A 25,916-nucleotide genomic window follows, 5' to 3' on the forward strand; every position below is an offset into this window, starting at 1 on the left:
GCAAAAAAATGCAGATGTGAACCGGGCCTTAGATTTTTTCTAAGGACAATAATTTTTATTGAGTATACTGTTCTGATAAACGCAAAACACACAACATGATCAATGCTCCAATTTAATACTACAAGTTCTGTAAATGAACTTGAACATTCGTAATACTGTATGTGCTTTATTGATGTATGTAAAAAAATGGAAACATTTATTTGGTCTTCTGAACAGCAAAGTGGGAGCTGGACTCTGCAGCAGAAGGGCTATTTGAGGATGTAATCAGTGCAGATCTATCACTCTCAAAAGAAAATAATTGATCAGCGCAGTTCACTGGAAGCAAACCATCTAATCCTTATGTCATGCAACAGCAGTTTTTAGGATTTATCCATTATATTGATTTTTAGTGCAGTGAAAATAGATGCACCGCTACAGAGAATGCCAAGAACTTTGCTGCAGCGACACAGCTGACTAATCAGTTCATTCCAACCAATAGCCATTTATAACTTGTCTGCCACTTCTCCTTTTTTCTGTTCTATTTTCCTTCTCTTTTTCTTCTCTGTGAATATTGTTCAAATTAATTTTGCAGCAGGATTTATTGGGAGCTTAGATATATAAACATCTTTCTAAAGTGCTAAAGAAAAAAGCGTGGTATTTAAGCACTTTGCAACGGCATTTATGTTAACTGGCATTCTGAAGCAGAAGCTCTCATGGCATCATTCCACAAATACTTGCAGAAGATTTCAGATAATTTAGCTTATTCTATTGAAGTTCAAAATGCCACAGAAGGTCAGTGCCTTGATTGAGATGAAAATGTAATTTAACGGGCTCAGTGCAGAGAATGAATAAAATGGTAACCCCTATTAAACCATATTAATAATATGTCTCTGTTTTCTAACCTGAGAGTCTAGACAAGAACGATAATGAGATGTGAGGTAAGCGCTGTCTTCTGATAGCACTAGCATTTGAAATATTTGGGTGGTTACCTCAAGTCACAGGCTTAGCTTAAAGTGCACAAGGACTAAATCCATAACTTTTGTTAATGAGCAAGTGAAGTATGTAATATATTCACTGGAGAGTAATAAATAAAGTCTAAATGTTCAACAGGATGATTTCCAGCCCTTGTTGTAAATGCTAGGGTCCTGAGCTAGCAGATATAGTATAACATGGGTGTATGCTGAATGTAATGCTGGTACTCTGTAATATGGCGTAGAAAGCATAGGTCGCTTAGCAACTTATAAAGAAACAGCTTGCTATCATTGTGCCCATTGACCGCTACATTTTGAATGGATGACAAAGCCATTGGCTATTATCAATCATTTTCACTAATATACCAGGCTTCAAATTTCATGCAGTCTGTAAAAGCACTAACTTCACAAATGAACTGTACTGTGGCTTTTAATTTAGACATGGCCCATATGCAATTAACTTTTTCTTCTGAGTTTTCTCAGAGGAAATAATTTTTAATCTTCTATTTAAAATTACTTTTCAACACTCAGCAATTTGAATAGTACCAAAAAAGTAGGCAAAAAAGTACTATTAACATTGTTTTGAGAATTGTCTTGCTTACTGGTGGTTTAAAAGGCATTTTATTGACGCGTTTAAAAATATCACCTAGGAGAAATCTCAGGAAAAAAGTGAATTGCATATGAGCCACTGTATGCAGCACAATCTGATACATGTAATACCCATCTACCATATACTCAATAAGTTCATGTTATAACTTAAAAAAATAAAACTTGCAAATAATGTTATGTTGTATATAACTCACTACACTTGAGGGATAAGCAGATATCCTTGCAAGAACCCTTTTGATGTGCTGTGCATCTAAATGACACTTATTTATACACTATACTAGTGTGGAGTATACTTGATGGGGTTGATACTTTTTTCTGCATCATCATTTGGCTAGATACAATACTACAACTCTCATTATTGCTAGCAGTGACCAGTAGCTTTTAAAGCGGAATATAACCCTGCATTTCATCTTTGCTCTAAAACATTATTTACAGCATATTATATGCAACCAACATTTTTTTTTACTAGACCAGCATTGGAAGGGTTACACACAGAGCTTTAAAGTTCCTGGATATTTCTGCAGACGCATCTGAAGTTTAGATAGATAGTGTGGAATGTGACTCACTCTCTCTGACTGTGCAGGAGCTGGAGGACAGCCAAAGAGTGTGTAACATTCCTCACTGGTTACATTTTGTTTACTTAAATGTATCTATCTAAACTTCGGATGCGTCTGCATTTCTCTCCATGGAACTTTAAAGCTCTGTGTGTAACCCTTCCAATGCTGGTCTAGTAAAAAAAATGCTGGTTGCATATACTATGCTGTAAATAATGTTTTAGAGCAAAGTTGAAATGCAGGGTTATATTCCGCTTTAATATGCAGCTTGAGCTATAATATACATTTGAGCTATGAACACAATGTGAACTCTTGGAGATTGAAGTATCCTATCTATTCATTATTGGATTGGATTGGTGCATAAAGAATCAGGTTTGGAAACTCTGGTGCTGGTCATTGTGAGTTGAACAGAAATGTATTATTGTCCTGCAGCCTGGCACAAAACTTTTCTAGCTGCAGATCCATCACTGCCAGGAAGAGATACTTCTAGCACAGCACAGCTGCCAAATGCAGAACATACTTTATATGAATTTTAGAAGCAATTTATGTTTTTTTATTTTCAGGCCATTAGTATAACATTTCTGGACAGAGACTGCTAGGTGGAAAGTGTGAGATTTAACAACTTTAAATGAATTAAAATAATATGTGCAAATTGATGTAAAAAATGACAAATCAGTTGCTATGCCCATTAGCATTGTCTGCATACTCTTGTATAAAGCCATAACTCAAGTCATATGCAGGATTTAAAGAGACACAGCAACAATATATAGTAAAATAGAATATATTATTTAGGATACCTATTTTTACATTAATTATCCTGGTTTTAGCATTAAAAACATTTCCTATATGTATATATTTCTGTACATTGGTATGTAACCCCGTCGCCCCACTGATGTTTTAGCCTAGGCTGTGATGCCACAGAAATCTTCCCCAGAGCACTCTGGGAGACAGGGTGTTGTTTCTGCTCATTTATTTACAAATAACCATTCTGCAGTGATGCACAGTAAAGATGTCACCACCACTTCTTATCCACTCTTTTTCTTTTACATTCTCTCTTCTATATCTTCTCTCTCTCTCTCTCTCTCTCTCTCTCTCTCTCTCTCTCTCTCTCTCTCTCCCCCCTCCACTTTCATGTTCCGCTTTGCTTTGTTTCATTTAGTTTTGGCTTCGTTTGTGATCCATAAGCATCAATATGATTTATATGAATGAGATGTATGCTAATTTGAGAGAATCGAAAAAAATGTAAATCACGGTGCAGACATTTACTGTAATACTGTAAAAAAATAAGTAATAAATAAAGTAATACTGTAAAAAATAAGTAATTTTATTCATTAAGTTTTAAGGTAAGAAAGGCATCACTTATTCTGACAGAGACTCGTATAGAATCATTTTAGGGTTCCAAAGTACCTTTCAGTCTCAGAGGAACTTCTATAGAGCAGCAGTTCTGAAAAGATGGACTGCTGACCTTTAGTCAGCTATACGCAGGTGCACAAAAGTCCTCAGCCATCAGTCTCTATTTTAACACTTTCACTGTTATTAACGGCAGCAAATATCAGCTGATCCTGCTAGGAGTTAAATGTCGCCACTTTGTAAAATAATGTTTATACCACTTGTCATCCATCATCCGTGAGAAAAAAAAATATCTCATCACATAACTACTTAGTAACCAGAGTTAGAAACAACAATGCTTTAGGGCGGTTTCACACTATCAGTGCTTTTCCAAGTGCCCATGATTTGAAAAGCTCACTTGAGCAAAGTGATTTAAAAAACCAAACCACATAGCATTACATTAGAAATCTCTTTTCAAATCACTAACAAAAAACAGTGCGTTTTGGCACGAGCAGTAATCATTGGTATTAATATCACTATAATATCGGTAATATAAAATTACCATTTCAAAAGAAATGCTCTTGTCAAACTCCTCTCATTATCCCTCCTCTCACACTAACCCTTCTACCACTACACCTAACACTAACCATCCTAATACCATCACACCTAACACTAACTCTGCACAGGATGGTAAAAGTAAAAGCGCTTATCTCTCAGAAGTTGTTGCCCTCCAACAGTGGTGTCCTCTGTGCTCAGTGGGTCGACGTAGTCCAGGCCGCATAAAGTGAGAATACCCTTTTGCCAGCTCAGTTAGCCGTAGTATGACAACATGTTTCAACACTATTCATCTTCATCAGGTCATGCTCATAGATTGACAATGTGTTTTCGACGCCGTGCATCTTCATCAGGTCATGTCCATTGTCTGTCAATGCATTTTGATGCTGTGCATCTTCATCAGGTAATGCACAATGCATTTCAATTAAGACGCATAGGGTCAAAATGCGTTGTCAGACTACGGCTGATGGAGCTGGCACTAACAATTGATTGTGTGTTCTCACCATTCCTTACGTTAGCTGATTTTTCTCTTACAGCTGTAGCTGGGGCAGATGGCAGTGCTACATAACTACTCAATAACAATTAGAGCTGGGGGTAAATACTTACTGTAATTGTACTTAAAGTGCCTTACTGATCCTATTTGGACAAGATGCACCCTTATCTAGCTGAGAACTGTCCTTGTTTTGGTGCTCAAAAACTAGAACTGTTATACGTTGTATAAAATAAATGCAGATATAATCTAAGCATGCGATTCATAAATTTTCATATTAATTCTTGATAAGTGTGATGCAGTTGAAAGAAAACACCAGCATATTTCATAAAGATTCGCTTTGCTTTGATGTTAGAAATAGCCAAATAAAATACATCCTGTCCATGGATAAAGCCTGCCTCTCTCTCTTTCTGCTTGGTTTTAGCTGGCTTTTGGCTGTTCTGTTTGACTGACACAGAAGCAATCATGCATCTGAATTGCTTGCAGACATCTGAAAGTGCAATCACATTCAACACCCCCTTATCTCTGCAAAGCTCAGTGGAGAAATCAAGAAGCAGTCAAAGCAGACAAGGCATTTAGAAATGCTTTAGTGTTCCTTCTGTCATCACTATACTGATGTCATACAAGTCTATATAGAATGAAGAACACTGAAGACTTTTTGAGATTAGATGGCATCCTTTCAGATTCATTTTTAGAGAACCTAAGAGGTATATAACATGATGGTACTGATGATTTGAAGCTATAATATTTTCCATCTCATATCTGTTTGTCCCTTGGCTATGCCTCTGTTTTTTTAAGCAGTATTGTGGCTCAGTGTAATAGCGTATGCCAAAAGTAACAAACAGTGGACCTGAGTTATAAGGGCATATATCATTGGAGATCAAGTGATTTTGCAATGCTGACCAAGAATTATTAAGAGTTTTATGATGTTAAATGCCAAGGTTCCGAATAGTAGCAAGTTTCCTAATAAAGTAGTGAGTTACAAGCTGTGTAATTAAACTTGTGCGTGCACCTTGCCGGACTGCTCTCTATGTATGTTTTACCCCTTTCAGTGTTTGGCGTCACCACAAATATCTGTACCAAGTGCATGTAGAGATTTTGCAACCGGTCAAAAGCAGTTACCACTGTGGACCCAACCACAGCCTTTGCGACCAAGATTTTCTGCCATTCCCGATCAATCCATTCAAACGAATTCTGCTAAAAAATGGCTTGCTGTTAATCACTGGAATGTTTAGATTTGAAATTAAGGTATTCAGTGTTTCAGAATAACGATTTTCTTTTTGTATTTATATGGAGATTCAGTAATAATATTGTATTATGAAAGGATCAGAGCTGTATTAGGTTTAAATGATTTCCTTTTTTATCCACAGAATTTTCAAGATTATGAAAAGATCCACTGCAAAAGCATGAACTGACAAGAAACAGTAACTGTAAATAATCATCTTTTACTACATTTACAAGGTAATTTTGAAAAGTACCTTAAAGGATACCCGATGTGACATGATGAGATAGACATGTGGATATACAATGCCTAGCACACAAATAACTAGGCGGTGTTCCTTTTTTTCTTTCTCTGTCTGAAACTGTTAAAAATCAGGTATGTAAGTGGCAGTTCCTGTCCGAGTCAGGACTGGGTCAGACTACAGTGTTACCCTCACTGATAAGAAATGACAACTATAAAACACTTTCCTAGCAGAAAATGGTTTCTGAGAGCAGGAAAGAGATAAAGAGGATGAATCGTTCATAGATTTTAGCTCTGGCATACTTAAATGAATGTGTCATTGAGCAAAAACAATAAAACAGTAAAAACTTAAAAAGTAGATTTAAATATAAAATATAACTGTGGAATATCTTAAAAAGTCATTTCTAGGAGAAGGATAGATACAATTGTTTATTTCATTAGTTTTATTTTCACCTCGGGTGTCCTTTAAAGTATTACTGTGCTATACATAATTTGCTCCTGGTTTACTAAATCTAAAAGATACACTGATGTACTTTGAATCCCTGGCAATGCTAGATTTATAAAAAATGAAAAAAAGCCTGCACCAAGCAATGTAGGGCTGGAATTAAACTTTTAACTAAAGCTACATTCACACGATAGATCATACATGTCAAACCAAATGTGGCCCGCAGAGCCATTAAATTTGCCTCGCAAGTAGTTTTCCCCCTATGCGTTATGTCTGGCCCACTCTACCTCACCAGCGAAGCTATATTGTAGGTGAAGCCCTAGAGCACCAGGGAAGCCATATGGGGGGGGAGGGCTAGACATCAGGGAACTGTGTAGGAGACAGAGGACCACTAAATACCAGAAAACTGTATAGGGGAGGGAGGGACTACCTTCACACCAGGGATGGTAAAAATATCACATCTAGCTTAACATGTATTTTGCAACAATACCTGCTTCTTCAGAGGCAGCAATAATAAATCTTTCTTGGGTCGACAAATGAAAGCATCAAGTGCAATAAAGCAAAGGGTGTGACGGACGAGCAGAATCTTAAAAACAAATTTATATAGACAGGCATTTTAATTATAGATGTTTTCTAAGTCACCAGCCTGACAATACCCACCGCCAAACGGTGTAAGCAAAAAATACATGCACCCCTTGTTAAACATTGCAGAAATCGGGATATCTTACGGAGCTTGTGGTCTAATATGTCAGTTGAGAGAAGTTAATTGAAAACGTGGGATATGACCTACAAAATTAATTATATAGTAAATCAAAACATACATGAGGAATAAAAAGGGAAAAGGTAGGGCATGAGGGAAAGGAGAGATAGAGAGCCTGAATACATATATTATTGATTATACTATTTACTGAGTTCCCAGTATTGTGTTTCATTTTTAATGTTTTCCATATTTTCCATTGTGTAAATATAGGCTAATAACTAAGCATATTCATAACTTACTTTTTAATTGTCATTATGCAGCTCTGCCTGATTTATTAGGGCTGTCTGAACTGCAGATCACTGGAGACCATACATGTTATTACAACACTAGCCTGAATTCATTAAAAATGACCCACTATTTGATGGCAGGAAATTGCAACCCTCCTAGAGGGTGAGGGATCCCGAGAGCAGAGCAGGGACAAGGTCCTCCAGCACCCAAGGCTGAGACACCAAAGTGCGCCCCTCCATCCCTGCCACCCGAGCCATCAAACACTGATTGTTATTAGACTAAGAGGCGCCACAGGGCCCACAACCTCCGCAACACCTTAATATCTAGTTATCTGGCTTGCAGTCACTGCTATGTATCCCCTTTTCCTATTTCTTTCTGCTTCATACACAATTAGGAATGACAACTGAATGAATTGTGCGCCCCCTCCTACAGTGCGCCCTGAGGCTGGAGCCTCTCCAGCCTATGGCCCGGCCCTGCCTGAGAGGTTAACGAATTAGCAGGTGCACTATTGCAGTACTTGCAGTACAAGTAAGAACTTTTTTTTATTTGTAATAAATCCAGGCTGACCTGGAATTATATTTAAAAGTTCTTGTTATAGCTGTGTGCATATTACTGCAGTTTCACAACCACTGATTTACTAAAAGCTCGTACACACTCCTGACTAAAGTCAGCTGAGTCCGCCGACAACGAACGTCTCAGTCAATAATCAAGCATGTGTACAGCAGCCCACAACCTGCAAGCAATCCGACCTGCGGATCAACTCACCCCCCAGCCAAGGCCGATTGCATTGCTAACGCCGCTCCCCCATTCGCATGTGACATCATGCACGTCCTGCTTCGTCGTTCCTCCACCTCCCATCATAGCAACACAGCTGAAACTCGCCTGTGCAGCATGGCCCAGTGATGTCGCCCAAGGGATGGGATCCCGATCCCTAACGGGTGACCTTCATCAAGGGTGTGTACGCATCTTAACTCTTGAGCAGATCTTGCCATGGTCCAATATGGCACCGGTTTGTGTTACAAACCATTTGTCAAATAGCGTTTAGCCTTGCATAATAGCCCAATTTCTACATAGACAATCACAGACACGAGTCTGTAATTGTCTATGTAGAAATTGTGCTATTAAAGAACATAAATGACTATGTGCATCTGGTAGAGTGACCATCAGGATGTTTCCTGATCCTTAAGGTGACAGTTCCCTGCACAAACTCATTCAGACTACAGTTTACCGCTGAGTGACATGCACTGTGGCTATGGGGAGGGGAGAAGGGATGATCCCTACCAGAAGAAACCTGTTAGACGGACATGTGTCAAATAGGTATAGAGGGACTCTGGCCTGCACTGGAACTGTGGGCTGTAGAAGGATCAGATCAGAGGCTTCCCACTGCTTCCCGCCACTGAGGTAAGTATCTAACTTTTTCTCAATTCAGTTGAGTATGTATTACCCTGTCATCATTCAGTTAGCCACAGGGTGAGACATCTTTTGAAAGACACTGCTAATAGACTTGTGGGTGTATGCATTAAACTGCTAAAGCAGATATACATGTGTAAAGTCTTACCATACGATGAGTAGAGCACAACACATTGCATGTAATGTAATGCATTCTGCGCTACTCATTGTGCGGTATGACTTTACACATGTTATTCTGCTTGCAGCAGTTTAGTGCACAGATCCCTTATAGTCTGTGCCAAGAGATATGTTTATCTGAAAGTATGGCCAAAGAGGACCAGAGTCAGGGCATCGGATTGGGATTTTATACCATACATGCTTGTCCACTATTATTATTAGAATGCATTATATAGCGCTGACATCTTTTGCAGAGTCCATAATCAATTCACTAACTATCTCTCAGAAGATTTCACAATCAAAATCTGAAAGGGAACTGCTACAAAATGGAATTTGCTATTTGTGGTGTTTTAAAGAATGGGATTTGTAGGTAACAATCTTAGGTTAGCAGTCTTGTTTGATAGAAATCACCAGCATGCTTCTATTTAGAGTTAAGTAATAATTGTCCAATCAAAGCCTGTATAGATCAGAAAATCCAGGTCTGATTAAACCTTTTACAGATATCATTAGGAAAATTGGTCTGTCGCCTCATTTTCTAATTTGTATGTGTAGACTTTGCTTTAGTCTGGATGTCTTAGACCTTTTTAAGCTGCTACAAGGTAGACAATAAGCGTATTCTTTTTCCAGCTGATAATACAGCTCACACTGGTGTATATACTAATTTAACATGCTACGATTCTATTGCTCTGTGGTCTGGCGTTCAATACCGCTAGTTATAATGTAAGGGAGCTCATACTGATAGCAATTATACCTATTTTTGTAATTATTTTCAGCATAACTTAGAAAACATTTCTAGGAAAAGACTATAATTATAAAAATATTCTAGCACAATATTTATTAATAGATTATATTTAAATGAGCAATTTATCCAGGTGATGCCAGTAAATTGTTGCTATAATAATTCAGATCTCAAGTTTATCTCCACGTTCTCTAGAAAGAAAATCATAATAATTTGCTTCAGTGCTTCCTCAGGTGACTGCAAGGAGTTGGTGGGCCCCACAAATTGTAACATAATTAAAAACAGTTTAACCACTTGAGGACCGTAGGCTTTACCCCCTTAAGGACCAGACCCTTTTTTTCCATTCAGACCAGCTTTCACGGTTTAATGCTCGCTCATACAATCTACCACCTAAATGAATTTTGGCTCCTTTTCTTGTCACTAATAAAGCTTTCTTTTGGTGCTATTTAATTGCTGCTGCGATTTTTTACTTTTTATTATATTCATCAAAAAAGACATGAATTTTGTAAAAAAAAAAAAGATTTTTTTTTTACTTTCTGTGCTGACATTTTTCAAATAAAGTAAAATTTCTGTATACATGCAGCGCCAAAAATGTGGACAAACATGTTTTTAATAAAGAAAAAAACCATTCAGCCTAATTTGATTGGTTTGGGTAAAAGTTATAGCGTTTACAAACTATGGTGCAAAAAGTGAATTTTCCCATTTTGAAGCATCTATGACTTTTCTGACCACCTGTCATGTTTCATGAGGGGCTAGAATTCCAGGATAGTATAAATACCCCCCAAATGACCCCATTTTGAAAAGAAGACATCCCAAAGTATTCACTGAGAGGCATGGTGAGTTCATAGAAGATATTATTTTTTGTCACAAGTTAGCGGAAAATGACACTTTGTGACAAAAAAAGAAAAAAAAAGTTTCCATTTCTGCTAACTTGCGACCAAAAAAAAAAGGAAATCTGCCATGGACTCACTATGCTCCTCTCTGAATACCTTGAAGTGTCTACTTTCCAAAATGGGGTAATTTGTGGGGTGTGTTTACTGTCCTGGCATTTTGGGGGGTGCCTAATTGTAAGCACCCCTGTAAAGCCTAAAGGTACTCATTGGACTTTGGGCCCCTTAGCGCACTTAGGGTGTAAAAAAGTGCCACACATGTGGTACTGCCGTACTCAGGAGAAGTAGTATAATGTGTTTTGGGGTGTATTTTTACACATACCCATGCTGGGTGGGAGAAATATCTCTGTAAATGACAATTGGGTTTTTTTTACACACAATTGTCCATTTACAGAGATATTTCTCCCACTCAGCATGAGTATGTGTAAAAATACACCCCAAAACACATTATACTACTTCTCCTGAGTACGGCGATACCGCATGTGTGACACTTTTTTGCAGCCTAGGTGCGCTAAGGGGCCCAACGTCCTATTCACAGGTCATTTTGACGCATTTGTTTTCTAGACTACTCCTCACGGTTTAGGGCCCCTAAAATGCCAGGGCAGTATAGGAACCCCACAAGTGACCCCATTTTAGAAAGAAGACACCCCAAGGTATTCCGTTAGGTGTATGGCGAGTTCATAGAAGATTTTATTTTTTGTCACAAGTTAGTGAAAAATGACACTTTGTGAAAAAAAACAATAAAAATCAATTTCCACTAACTTTTGACAAAAAATAAAATCTTCTATGAACTCATCATACACCTAACAGAATACCTTGGGGTGTCTTTTTTCTAAAATGGGGTCACTTGTGGAGTTCCTATACCGCCCTGGCATTTTACGGGCCCAAAACCGTGAGTAGTCTGGAAACCAAATGTCTCAAAATGACTGTTCAGGGGTATAAGCATCTGCAAATTTTGATGACAGGTGGTCTATGAGGGGGCGAATTTTGTGGAACCGGTCATAAGCAGGGTGGCCTTTTAGATGACAGGTTGTATTGGGCCTGATCTGATGGATAGGAGTGCTAGGGGGGTGACAGGAGGTGATTGATGGGTGTCTCAGGGGGTGGTTAGAGGGGAAATTAGATGCAATCAATGCACTGTGGAGGTGATCGGAAGGGGGTCTGAGGGGGATCTGAGGGTTTGGCCGAGTGATCAGGAGCCCACACGGGGCAAATTAGGGCCTGATCTGATGGGTAGGTGTGCTAGGGGGTGACAGGAGGTGATTGATGGGTGTCTCAAGGTGTGATTAGAGGGGGGAATAGATGCAAGCAATGCACTGGCGAGGTGATCAGGGCTGGGGTCTGAGTGCGTTCTGAGGGTGTGGGCGGGTGATTGAGTGCCCTGGGGGCAGATAGGGGTCTAATCTGATGGATAGCAGTGACAGGGGGTGATTGATGGGTAATTAGTGGGTGTTTAGGGTAGAGAACCGATGTAAATACTGCACTTGGGAGGTGATCTGACGTCGCATCTGCAGGCGATCTATTGGTGTGGGTGGGTGATCAGATTGCCCGCAAGGGGCAGGTTAGGGGCTGATTGATAGTTGGCAGTGACAGGGGGTGATTGATGGGTGGCAGTGACAGGGGGTGATTGATGGGTGATTGACAGGTGATTGACAGGTGATCAGTGGGTTATTACAGGGAAGAACAGATGTAAATAATGCACTGGCGAATTGATAAGGGGGGGTCTGAGGGCAATCTGAGCGTGTAGGCGGGTGATTGGGTGCCCGCAAGGGGCAGATTAGGGTCTGATCTGATGGGTAACTGTGACAGGTGGTGATAGGGGGTGATTGATGGGTGATTGATGGGTAATTAGTGGGTGTTTAGGGTAGAGAACAGATGTAAACCATGCACTTGGGAGGTGATCTGACATCGGATCTGCGGGTGATCTATTGGTGTGGGTGGGTGATCAGATTGCCCGCAAGGGGCAGGTTAGGGGCTGATTGATGGGTGGCAGTGACAGGGGGTGATTGACGGGTGATTGACAGGTGATCAGTGGGTTAATACAGGGGGGATAGAGGCATACAGTACACAGGGGGGGTCTGGGGAGAATCTGAGGGGTGGGGGGTGATCAGGAGGGAGCAGGGGGCAGTTTAGGGAATAAAAAAAAATAGTGTCGACAGATAGTGACAGGGAGTGATTGATGGGTGATTAGGGGGGTGATTGGGTGCAAACAGGGGTCTGGGGGGTGGGCGGGGGGGGGGGGTCTGAGGGGTGCTGTGGGCGATCAGGGGGCAGGGGGGGGGAATCAGTGTGCTTGGGTGCAGACTAGGGTGGCTGCAGCCTGCCCTGGTGGTCCCTCGGACACTGGGACCACCAGGGCAGGAGGCAGCCTGTATAATAGGCTTTGTATACATTGCAAAGCCTATTATACGCATGGATCGGTGGAGATTTGTATTCCTCCGGCGCTGCTAAGTGGCCCGGCGAGCTGGAGGCTAAATCCCCGGCCATCGATCCCTGGCGGAGGATCGCGTCATGGATGCCTCTGTGCATGCGGCGGTCCTTGCGGGATCCACTTTCCGGCCGCCCCTGTGCAGTGGGCAGTCGGCAAGTGGTTAAAATGTAAGCTAAGGGATTGCTTACTTAAAGATGGGTGTCTAAACTGATAATTAGAATGAAATTGCTTTATTTGTAGAATAAAAGATAACAACGCCCACAACTTCTTCAGGTCGAAATGTGCTTTAATCGTGGTCCGGTGGAGCCTTTATGCTGGTGACTGGTCTAGAGCTCTGCATATGTTGCGCTGACAAAATAACCTGTGTATTGATGACATATGTTTTATAGAAATTTGTACTTAATTTAGGTTACTCCTTAAAGAGAGTCTGAAGTGAGAATAAATAGTTATTTTTACCTGCTAGTTTGCTTAAGAAATATAAGAAGACTTGCAACGCTGCTTTCCAGCGGCAAAACGAGGGGTTTATACTTTCCAAAACCCCGGAGGGAAATCAGGACAACTCTTCCTAAAATGAAGTCAATCCCCGCAGATTGCCACCTCTCCCTGCCCCTCTCAGTGTTTCTTCCCAGAAAGAGGTGGGGAGAGGCGGAGATCAGCAGGCAGATTGACTTCAGTGAGGCAGAGCTACAGCACAAAGCTCTGCCTCCCCGGTAAGCAAAATCCACGACTTTAAAAGTCGTGGATGTTTGCTCTGGGATTTGGGTGGTCTAAACCCCTCGTTTTGCCGTGGGAGTGCGGCATTTCACCTCTTCTTTTACTTCTTAAGCAAACTAGCAGGTAAAAATAACTATTCATTCTTGCTTCAGAGTCTCTTTAAGCACACTGTTCAGGATGGATGTAGGTGTGCGGCAGAGGATGTATTTATTTATTTTACATATTTATCTACATACTGTTATTAGATGATTTCTCAGCACTACGCTTCTGCAACAGGTTTGTGCTAGAGAGCTGATGCCAGCGGGACCATCTGTGAAAGTGAATGAAAGTGAGTGAATGAAAGGGAATGAAGGCTAAATGGATATCAGTTCAACAAAGTGCAGAGCTTTTCTGACTGCTTGGTGATACATACAAATTGTTATTGTTAGTCCATCCTTACATGTGCACACACACTGTCACCTAGGACATTAACTTGAAAGCATACCTGAAGTAAAAATAAACTGTGGGTTATTTAAACAATTGTATCTAAAGCCCTAATCCTAGAATCCCATATTTTTATTTTGTATCTTATGCCGGGAATACAGGGTAGATTTTGCCGCTCAATACCGTGCCCAAATGTTTTCCGTGCTCGATCCTGCAGGCGATTCTCTTATCTTCTATTCGTTTTACTTATCTTTTCCCATTGTCCTCCATGCAGAATCAAGCGTGGAAATGGTCGGACGCAAGATCGGACATGTCGGAAATTATCTATCGAGCCATCTAAATGTATTCCCAGCATTAGTCCTTGTTTCCACTACAAAATCCTGGTTGCCATGTGTTTGTATATAAATACACAGCATCTGCGTTGCTCTCCATTGTAGCACTGATCCCATTTACTGACAGTACTGCAGGCCAAAATGCATGCAGTAGTCCATTATTGCATTGCACTTTTGCGCAGTGCAGAAGTGGCAATATTAGCCAGTGCATTATATGCGCTTTTGATGGTTTTGCGCACTGCACATTAGGGGCTTGATTCACTATACCATGATAACTCATAGCATGGCCGTTTTCACACGCATTTTCAGTTTGCGTGTGAACGCAAATTATCGTGCGCAGTTGTGAATTATCACACGTATGCGCGAAAATGTGCGCAAAAACGGCCGTGATATGAGTTATCACAGTTTAGTGAATCAAGCCCCATATACATTGCTGAAAAGCCCACAGAAAAATGTAAGTGTAAATGAGCCTTAAGTAAGCTTTTTTTTTTACTGTTTTCCAACTACATACTGACAAATTTTGAACTATTAAATTTTTTAGTATCTGTTTTTTGCACTCAGATGTGTTTTTATTAAAAGTATATAAAACCACCAGGACAATGGCTGTGGTTCAGACCGTACAAGGTTCTTATTCATAACATACAAACACAACCATTGATTTAAGTCAACCATATTCTACTGTTCACTTGGTCTTTCAACTTTGCTATTTTAATAATAATGTGAATATTTGTATAGCGCTTTTCTCCTGTCGGACTCAAAGCGCTCAAGAGCTGCAGCCACTGGGACGTGTTCAAGAGGCCACTCTGTAGTGTTAGGGAGTCTTGCCTTGAACTCCTTACTGAATAGGTACTGACCCTAGCCAGGATTCGAAGCCTGGTTTCCCATGTCAAAGGTAGAGCCCTTAACCAGTATACTATCCAACCATTTGTATTTTGCTATAATTTCTTCAGTTTTAGTTTTAGAAATTTGGCGCAATATGTTTTTCCAGATCATAATCCTGTTTGCCACTTAGAAGTGGTTTATCAAACATTGGCATTTATGATGCCTGTCAAGAGTTCTTTCCGAACGCAGTACATGTGCATGTGTTCTTTTGTTATAGCCAGGACTGTTACACGCATCCCAGAAGATCCAAGGCATCTCTAGGTAGTTCTGGGGTGGGCCTGTATAATATTGGGTGTGGTCAAGAGCAAATGTCGTCCAGGTTAAATAATGCATGTGAGCCTCGCAGGGATGTAACTAATAATCTGTGGCAAAATATCGTTTAGGGTCTACCCTAAACATTTAGAACTTACAAAATAATGCCTTTAACCTGACTAAATCTTTACTGCATATAGTAATAAATATGCAAGAGTATTGCTTATCTTTGAAAGGGCCAGCTCATCAATAGCAAATTTGTAGCAGAACATATCCTTTCTCCTGTAATCTCTTCATATCAACATGGCGTGCTTTCTAAAAACGGAGCCTGTGGTACAATTCTGCCTAGTCATCCCCCGCTAAGAAATGATTGAATCTGAAGAATGAAGTGTGGACAGGAAGGATTATACTACAACAAGGCTCAAGAAAAGTAAATCTAATAGCCCCAAACAATCCCCAGTTGGTGTAACATTTCCCCCCACCAAAATAAAAAAAAATTCATGCTAAATTCCTCCACAGCCCAAGATAGGAAAACATGGTAAGGATTCAAAATCAAAAGTCAGCAAGCAAAAAGCAGTCCCTTTCGGAACGATCAACAGTTTACCTATATAATGACCATGCCAAAATATGAACCCATCAAACTGTTTCCAGTCTGCAAAAATGTACAACTCCTCCCAACACCCCAAGGAGCTGGTGAGGGAGGAGGCCACATATCTCTGAATACAGTAAACACTATTTAACATAAATTAGAATTAATTGTGAGACAATAAAAAGTGCAATCTGTGAACAAGCTCTACATGTAATCCATTTCCAATAGTAGCTACCACAATGCATTCCAACAAAAGCACCAGGACATTGGCTGCGAAGTGCAGTCTGTTTGCAGGTCTTAGAGCGTGCCAAGCAGTGTAGAAGCTGCACTACATTCTCCTGGCATGAATACCTTTCCTTGAGGATCCGTTTACATACACTTCAGTATAGCAAGGTACCAGGGGAATGATTTTATGCATTTATTCATATCCATGTGCAATGCAAATAAATAAGAGGTGCATCATTTTATGTGTTTTTCTACTTAGTCACTTAGGTAGTAATCTCTTTTATTTATTATATTTGGTAACACTGGACGATTGCTGTGTTTTAATTTCTCCAAAGCAGAACATATTGTGTATACAGCTGTTCCGTTCACCCTGCTGGCAGTTTCCTCTGGATCTTGCTCATTGCGGCCAAGAAGACAATGGTGAGTGATTTCATTGTAATAAGAAATGAAATCACTCTAATTAAGCAATCAGCTGCTCAAAAGGAAGCAGGATTAGTATCCAAAGGCTAGCGTCAGTCATGAAAAGGCCAGAGGTATACAGAGCTAGCCTCATGTATCAAAAAGAATGACTATAAAAATAATTTTTCCTAAAGCATTCATGGCAAGAATTATTAAGGAATTAAAAAAGGAACATTATATACATGAATAGAGCTGTTGGTAGTTGCAATAGAATTGTTCATTGATTTGGTGTCGGCAACAGATGTATTTATAACTAGCAGACCAAAGCCCGTTTAAAAAGGGGCTCTAGGCCACCCTCGCAACCCCCCTCCCTTCCCGCCCGTAACCGCCACTGCTGGTCGCATGTCGGCGTGCATGCTCGAGCCCCCCCGCGCATGCGCCCCTGCTCCACCCGTGTGCGCGCACTGCACATACCCAATGCTCACGCTCGCTCCCTGGCCCTGTTCTCCTCCTGTCCGGTCTGTGCTACAGATGTGCAGTAGCGCAAAAGCATGAACACAGGGACAGGAGAGGACGCAGAGACACAAAGGTTTTACTAGGTAGAATGTTAATGTAGCACAAATGACCAACTATTTGCCCCTGTTTTATGAAAATGTTAAATAAAGCCAAGACCTTATGGATAACTTTTGATATATACAGTATATGATCATGTTATAATTGACGCTATTCCCTACAGAGCCAATTTTGTGGAGTACATACACACCTTTGTTCCTGTTAGAGATATTATATTGGTAAAACAATTAGACTACATTGAGTCCAGCTGCGTGAGAATGTTAGATTGTTACAGGCTGGTCAGGGTGCACAGACATTGCCAGAACAGATTCACAAAGGCGTCAATTCACCAGAGGTTACCAACCTATTTATTTCTTGGGAGGTAATTTACCTCCTGTGATATCTCCAAATAGCAATTCTCCAGAAGTATAGGGGAAAATATCGACAGAGAGAAATGCAAGAGATAAATGTGAGATAAGTATGAGATAAATAAGTGATAGTTAGTAGTTAGTTTTTCTCCAAATCACAATTCACCAGGGAAGAAAGGGGGTGTGGCCATTCGTTATTTTTTCATCTCTTTATCCCCTGAATGAACCTGGAGATATCGTGGTTTTCACACAGCAGCTGCTGCTGTGGAAGATGGAGCCTTTTGAGCTTACTCTGTTAGGCCTGGTGCACACCAAAAACCGCTAGCAGATCCGCAAAATGCTAGCAGATTTTGAAACGCTTTTTTTTTTATTTTTCTGTAGCGTTTCAGCTAGCATTTTGCGGGTTTGTGAAGCGTTTTTGGTGTAGTAGATTTCATGTATTGTTACAGTAAAGCTGTTACTGAACAGCTACTGTAACAAAAACCGCCTGGCAAACCGCTCTGAAGTGCCGTTTTTCAGAGCGGTTTGAGTTTTTCCTATACTTAACATTGAGGCAGAAATGCCTCCACAATTCAAAATCTGCAGCAGCCCGGGAGTATGCGTTTCTGCAAAATGCCTCCCGCTCTGGTGTGCACCAGCCCATTGAAATACATTACCCAAGCGTATCCGCAGCCGCAAACGGATCGCAAAACGCAGCCGAACCGCTCTGGTGTGCACTAGGCCTTAAAGCTTGCTTCTATTATGAGGCGACGAAGGCGCAGGAGGAGGGTCTGTTTAATCGCCCCTCGTATTTTTCGTGAGAGAACAGTTCTTGATAATTTTACTAAGACAGAGGTGGTGAAGAAGTTCAGGCTCACTCGTGATATGATTTATGATATGATCCGGCAGTAAGAGGCGGGAATACTCTGGTCAGGTAGTGGTAAAACTCCGCCTCCTACCCACAATGCTTCACTTTCAAGCTTACAGAGAGGAAAAGTATCCCATGTAAATTATTAATACCGATTACCTAACTCTCTGCTTTTTCACACTTTCCTCATGCATATCTCTCCATTATCCCCTGCTATCGAACACTTTTCTCTCTGTCCTCTCACACTGGTGAATTGACTCCAGAGTGTTAAAATACCTCATGAGATAAACTACCTACCTTTTTTCTCTTAGTAAATCCTCTCTGGTGAATTGACGCCAAAGTGTGCACTGTGTGGTATTGAGTGAGATCTCCAAGTTGCCTGGAGCTGGTGATTCTAACAGGTTCCTTTCACAAAAGAAGGCCTGGTTCATCACCACCACTGAGGCACAGGAGCATTAGATATAAACAATGAGAATGATTTGGTGTGCCTCTTTCAGCTTCAACTCCTGTTAGTTTATATTAGGTTACCAATATTGGGTCATTCTCATTCCTTTATTTCTTATAAATGAGCTAGATAGTCTGTCCAAAAATGCTGTTAAAGTATGGAGCATCTCCTAATAGTCAAAAGTCCATATAGTGGTTAATGCAAATAAAGCAGGAGGTGTCACATCATCATCTGTACAAGCTACAGTATATGAGTGCTGAATTATACAGGTAGCCAGTCTCAAGTCACTGCATATAAAACTCCGGCCCTTCAACTTACAAGTGCTCCAACAATAATGTACTGCACCAGTGGGAGCCATCTCACTCTCTCCTGGGTTTTGCGTGGAATGGCCTTTTTTAAACCTGAGATATCACTGCAGGGGTGCATCCCTCCATTCAGTGCTTTTCCTCCTGAGTATGACCACCCATGGGTGCATGAGGAAGCCTATAGTGTGTGGTGTGGGACAACACCTGCACCACCATAGCTCAACCCACAATGTATATTTACCTCCCTTGTTTCCACTCACAATCTTGCACCACCACATACCATTTCAAAGTCCTAAACCATCAGCTTCTATTCTACCCTAACCCTTGGCATTATGACTTTGGACACCAGAAGCAGGGAGTAGAGGAGATGAGTCAGTAGAACACAAAAGATTGCAGTGATATGAGGCTGCAGGTAGGAACATGGTTCTGCTACGCTTTAAAGAGGGACTGTCGCGAAAATCTTAAAATTTAAAACACATACACATAAGAAGTTCATATCTTCCAGCGTAAAATGAGCCATAAATGACTTTTTGTTGCTGTCACTTACAGTAAGTATTAGAAATCTGACATTACCGACAGGTTTTGGGCTAGTCCATCTCTCCATAGGGGATTCTCAGCATGGCCTTTATTCTTTATAAAGACATTCTATGAAAAAGATTTATACAAAGATGCTGGCCAGCCTCCCTGTTCGCAGTACACTATTTTGGAAGTTGAAAGGAGCAACTGCCATTCACTAAGTGCTTTTAAAAATAAAGAAAACCCTGAGAACCCCCCTTGGGAAGATGGGCTAGTCCAAACTCTGTCGGTAATGTCAGATTTCTACTACTTACTGTAAGTGACAGCAACATAGGAGAAAAGTAATGTATTTTACTCTGGAAGAAGCGTACTTCTTATTTGTGTATGTTTACAGTACATGTATTTAAAATTTTGGGATTTTGGCGACAGAAGTCCTTTAAGAAGCATATATGGGGTATCCTGGTAACAATTCTGGTCATGTGCCCTTAATCCAACAGTCTAATTATATTACTGCCCACTTTCAAAACACTGAGTGATTCTTTACATCCAGAGATGCCCTGATAACCTTGGATGTGCTAAGATGAAAGTTTCCACAACATTACATAATTGATTAAACATTTTTGCTCTGCCTTTATATTATTATAGTCTGATGCTTAAGGCAGCAGCATCCGATTAGTTTGGAGGTTTCCTCAGCTCATCTTTTTCTTCTATTTTTACATATAAATGTTAAAAATCAAATTAAAGTTTATTTGCCAAATGCAAAAACACACAGCAACTTCTGGCAGTAACATGTATTTCCCTGGAAGCTTTCTGACAACAACGGAGCGGCATATTTAAGTAATAAACAGCAATCTTGTGCAATAAAAAAGAAAATTATATTAGATACAGGGCAGCTCACTGTAAAACACAGTTTAGCCATTTAGAAAAAAAAGTGATCTGTAAGTAAAATCGATGCCAAAGTCTATTTTGGGTAAGAGATACACTAAATATAAATAATCTTATCAATGTGTGTTAATGTCTTAAAATCATTAGAGATGGCCCGAACGGTTCGCATGCGAACGCGAACACACAAACTTCAGTGGTTTCGGTTAGTGGTGAACCGCGAACTATATGCGAGTTCGACCCGCCCCCTATACTACATCATTAGGCTCAACTTTGACCCTCTACATCACAGTCAGCAGACATATGGTAGCCAGTCAGGCTACACTCCCTCCTGGAGCCCCCCCACCTTATAAAAGGCAGGCAGTAATTAGAGAAGGGGGAGTTGCTGCAGAGACATAGGGAAAAACTTAATTAGGCTCTTTTTAAGCTTGTTAGCTTGCTCCTGCTGATATTTATTGCTAAAAAGCACCCCTCAACAGCTCTTTTGACAGCTAATGTTGTTCTTGTGATCTATTTTGTGTGTGTGTGTGTGTGTGTGTGTGTGTCCCACTGACACTTGTGTTGCATATACAGCCCTGTCAGTCAGTCGCAGCTGGCCCTTGGCTCCTTGCTAATTCCTACTGTGCCACTGCCAGGCCCAGCACATTCAGTGCCTACCTTTTCACTGCACATGTGTGACAGGCAGCTGCACATTTGTAATACCAATCACTGCATACCTGTTTATGTTTACTGCACCTGCGTGACAGAAGCAAGCAGTGTTATATACCAGTCACTGCACCTGTTCACGGTACCTGTGTGTGTGACAGCTGCACATTTGTAATACCAATCACTGCATACCTTTTCATGTTTACTGCACCTGCGTGACAGAAGCATGCAGTGTTATATACCAGTCACTGCACCTGTTCACAGTACCTGTGTGTGTGACAGCTGCACATTGTATTGATACCAGTCACTGCATACCTGTTCAGTGTACCTACGGGACTGCACGCAGTGTTATATTATATACCAGTCACTGCATACCTATTCAGGGTACCTGTGTGTGTGACAGCTGCACATTTGTAATACCAGTCCGTATATACCTGTTCTGCACCTGTGTGACCGCACGCTGTTTTATATATCAATCCGTGCATACCTGTTAACTGCACCTGTGTGAAAGCTGCACATTGTATTGTAATACCAGTCACTGCATACCTTTCACTGCACCTGTGTGACTGCACATTGTATTAGTCGAGTCAGTGCATACCTTTCACTTTATCCCCCCCGATATGAACAAAACAACAGGCATAGCCAGAGGCAGGCCACCCGGCAGGTCTGTTCGAGGTTGTGCTGACGTGATTTCGTGCGGCCCTGGACCAAAGTACAGTGCTCAGAAGAAGGTATGTCCCATCAACTCCCACGATTGTCAGGACGTGGTTGACTATTTAACACAGAACACCTCATCTTCCGCAGCCACCAACGCTACTCCAAGCACCACATCCGCTACATTTGACACTTTGCAGGAGTTATTTGGTGGGGAATTCACTGATTCACAGCCACAGACTCCAGGTGGATTCCTGAATTTTAAGGCTATAATAATTTTTCTGGTGCGTGTACATGCCAGGCTAATTTTTCTGGCTGCACTGCAGTTGCAACAACAAAACAAAAGGCATGTACATGTGTCAATTCCCCTTCGTGATAGTTACCTTGCCGCGGTGAAGGGGCTTGCGTATCACAATGAAGCAATGACCGCTGGCTATATGAGTGTCTTGGGGGGGTGGGAAGGGGACACACCAAGATAATAAGGTCGTTGCTTCATTGTGGACAGACCAAATTCAATCAGCTGGACAGTCACTGTTCTGTAATTGAGCTACCTCAGCCCGGCGACCATATGGGCATTAAAACTGCTATCGCCTGCACTCTGGCCATGGTGCGCACCAGTCCAGCACGACCGTCACTACATAAACAGCTGTTTGCGGTGCGTTACACAGTGAGTTTGGTCTGTCAGTGTGAAGCAGTACACTAATTACACTACCTGATTGATGTATACACTTGCAAGATGTTTTAAAGCACTTTAGGCCTCCAATTTAGCATGCAATGTGATTTCTGCCCTTAAAATGCTGCTGTGCGTCAAATCCTGATTTTTCCCCGGGACTTTTGACGTGTATCCCACTCCACCATGCCTCCCTCCAGGTGTTAGACCCCTTGAAACATCTTTTCCATCACTTTTTTGGCCAGCATAAATGTTTCTAGTTTTCAAAGTTCGCCTCCCTATTGAAGTCTATTGCGGTTCGCGAAAGTTCGCACGAACCGACCTTTTGCGGAAGTTCGCGTTCGAGGTTCGTGAACCTAAAATCGGAGGTTCGACCCATCTCTAAAAATCATGTAGTAAACATATTATTTCTTCATATAATTTGTTTATATATGTATGTTCATGGGACAACTATATTTGTCCATTATATAGGCATGCTGTACTACACCTTATGCTTTTATCTTACCGTAAGTCTAAAAAACAGTCTGTTTAAAAAATGTGTCTGTGTGCGCCTTGCCTGCAGTTTATAATGATGTGAAAAAACCATAGTGCTCCTGAAAGCCACAGATGGAATATTTGTGTAAGCTTTTGGACAGGAGCCAATATACAGAGCTTTATTAGAATCAAAAGGAAGGTATCTGCGCATACATGTGACAATTCCATGAGTATTTTTTTAATTTATTATTTCTTGTTTATTTTTACAAGAACGAAATGCTATCTGAAATACAGTATTTGGTTATGCTAGTGTATTACTGATATATTAATGATATATGTGAAGTGTGATTTTTTTTTTTTGTAACCAATAAGGGTGCTTGGAGATTGCTACATATAGTTAATTGAAAACGATTAACTGCAAAAGGCATGCGAAAGGTTAGGCACCACCAGGGAGTGATTTAGACTCAGGCAGGATGGATTGGTTAATGTTAGGTATCGAGAGGGAGGTCTAGCGTTAGGGTTATGTTAGGTCATAGTAAAATACCATTAAATATTACCGATATTCTATCGGAAGTAACTAGTAGTAAATCGGTAATTTTAAAGTTATTCTATTAGCTGCTATCTCCGACACCTTTTTTTTACAAAGGCTTATTTTCACATGTACGCTATTTCAGTCTACACCTCTTAACATTTTTAAACTTCAGTTGAAATCTTTGTAGCTGGTGAAGTCACAGATGTCACTACGGGTGTGAAGGAAGAAAGAAGCAATATGAAGTTAAAATGTCTTTCCTTCAGCTTAAAACATGTTAAAATGAGAAGTATGTATTAAAGAAGATGGTTTACTTTATGAGCTTATATATTAATGTATATATATTATGTATGTATTAAAGAAGATGGTTTACTTTATGAGCTTATATATTAATTAGTGATAAGCTACTCAGAACAGTTAACATGCCCACTTTATGGGTTATAAATTATAATAAAAAACAAAAATACAATTTAATTCCACAGCTGTGGCATGAATAGTCTTTTAGTCCGTGTCTGGATTTAAATAATGGAAAGTAATGTGTTCCCAGCGCGCTTTTGTTTTTCTCTGTCTCATAAATGTTGTGTAGCTAGAGCACATTGTCTTATGAAGCACATTGCCGGTGGGAGGAAGTTGCTATCTTCATCTAATCTTTGATGTCAGAGGCTAGAGAATAATGATTTTAGATCCTACCTACTCAGCAGAAATTGTCACTGTGCCGATTGCTGCTCAAATTCCGCTTCAATCACTGCCATAAAGCTTTAACATTATTTCACAGCAATGTGTTTCAATCTAGTAGAGTGCACCTATCATTTAACTTTATGCTGCAGCATGTAACACACTGTCCGCATATCTTACTTTTATATGCTACAAAAATGCTTGCCTAAGACTTTACCTGTATATTTCTTTTGTGGCATAATAATGTGTTCTGCCCTTTAACCTCCGATGACACTTTATGCAAATTTTACAAAAATCCTGGTACAGAAGAAAAAAAAAGAAACCAAGGGGGAAGAAAAAACATATTATAGCTTTTACATTTATTGTACTTGGTTAGACTGGGTAACATTCATGGCATGTTCGTTTTTGGTAACAATATACTGGCACTGTATGGATCATGCCATGTAACGGAATGACCCACTAGTCACAGCAACTTCACAACATGTTACTGGAGTTGCCATTGAAAATAGTTACAGCGTTACTAGAATTTCAGACTGACTGCAGCAGAAGATAGTGCCAGCAACTAGCTGCTGTGGCTTAGTTTCCCCGGTGACATGGCAGCTTGAGTCAGACGTAGATTACTTTAATGATGAGGTCATTATTATAGTTTTCGATCTGGTATTTAAGCTTCTTTTGTTTTGAATTATTATATTACAAGTGTATAACGGCTATGCAGCCATGGTACCAGCTTTAAAGCGGTATAAAACCCTGACATAATATTCAATAAAAACAGGTTTTCCTACTTTTAATATGCCATACGGTTATCATATTTGCTTTTGTGCATAAATATTATTATTCATTCAGAAATAACAAGTTTCCAAAGTTACACTTTTTTGCTCTGAGAGCTGACTTTGCATTTGTTCATAACTGCTTTTTTATCTTGAAATATAAGCAGAAATGCTTTCTGACTGTCTGTCTGTGTTCAGCAGAGTCTGCAGTGTCAGAGAAGTGTTTGTTTAAATTCCTCACTTGATACAATTAACCACCCTGGCGTTCTGATTAAATCGCCAGGGTGGCTGCGGGAGGGTTTTTTTTAAATAAAAAAAAAACTATTTCATGCAGCCAACTGAAAGTTGGCTGCATGAAAGCCCACTAGAGGGTGCTCTGGAGGCGATCTTCCGATCGCCTCCGGCGCCCAGAATAAACAAGGAAGGCCTTCCTTGTTTTGCTTATATCGTCGCCATAGCGACGAGCGGAGTGACGTCATCGACGTCAGCCGACGTCCTGACGTCAGCCGCCTCCGATCCAGCCCTTAGCGCTGGCCGGAACTTTTTGTTCCGGCTGCGCAGGGCTCAGGCGGCTAGGGGGGCCCTCTTTCGCCGCTGCTCGCGGCGAATCGCCGCAGAGCGGCGGCGATCAGGCAGCACACGCGGCTGGCAAAGTGCCGGCTGCGTGTGCTGCTTTTTATTTCATCAAAATCGGCCCAGCAGGGCCTGAGCGGCAGCCGCTGGCGGTGTTGGACGAGCTGAGCTCGTCCAGACCGCTCAGCTG

The 25,916-nt window shown here is 40.8% G+C and overlaps 1 protein-coding gene across 3 annotated transcripts in view; it reads left to right on the plus strand.

Moving 5' to 3' along the window:
• Positions 1 to 25,916, plus strand: part of SRRM3 (serine/arginine repetitive matrix 3) — a 455,592-nt gene that overhangs the window by 125,616 nt on the left and 304,060 nt on the right. For 2 of the 3 annotated variants that reach the window (XM_068268670.1, XM_068268672.1), the window contains exon 2: positions 5,858 to 5,948. The gene's annotated coding sequence lies outside the window, so the exon portion shown is untranslated. The remainder of the gene's footprint in view (positions 1 to 5,857; positions 5,949 to 25,916) is intronic. The other variant, XM_068268671.1, reaches the window with a different exon arrangement.

This window comes from Hyperolius riggenbachi, chromosome 2 (assembly GCF_040937935.1).
Source record: "Hyperolius riggenbachi isolate aHypRig1 chromosome 2, aHypRig1.pri, whole genome shotgun sequence".
Classification (NCBI taxonomy): domain Eukaryota; kingdom Metazoa; phylum Chordata; class Amphibia; order Anura; family Hyperoliidae; genus Hyperolius; species Hyperolius riggenbachi.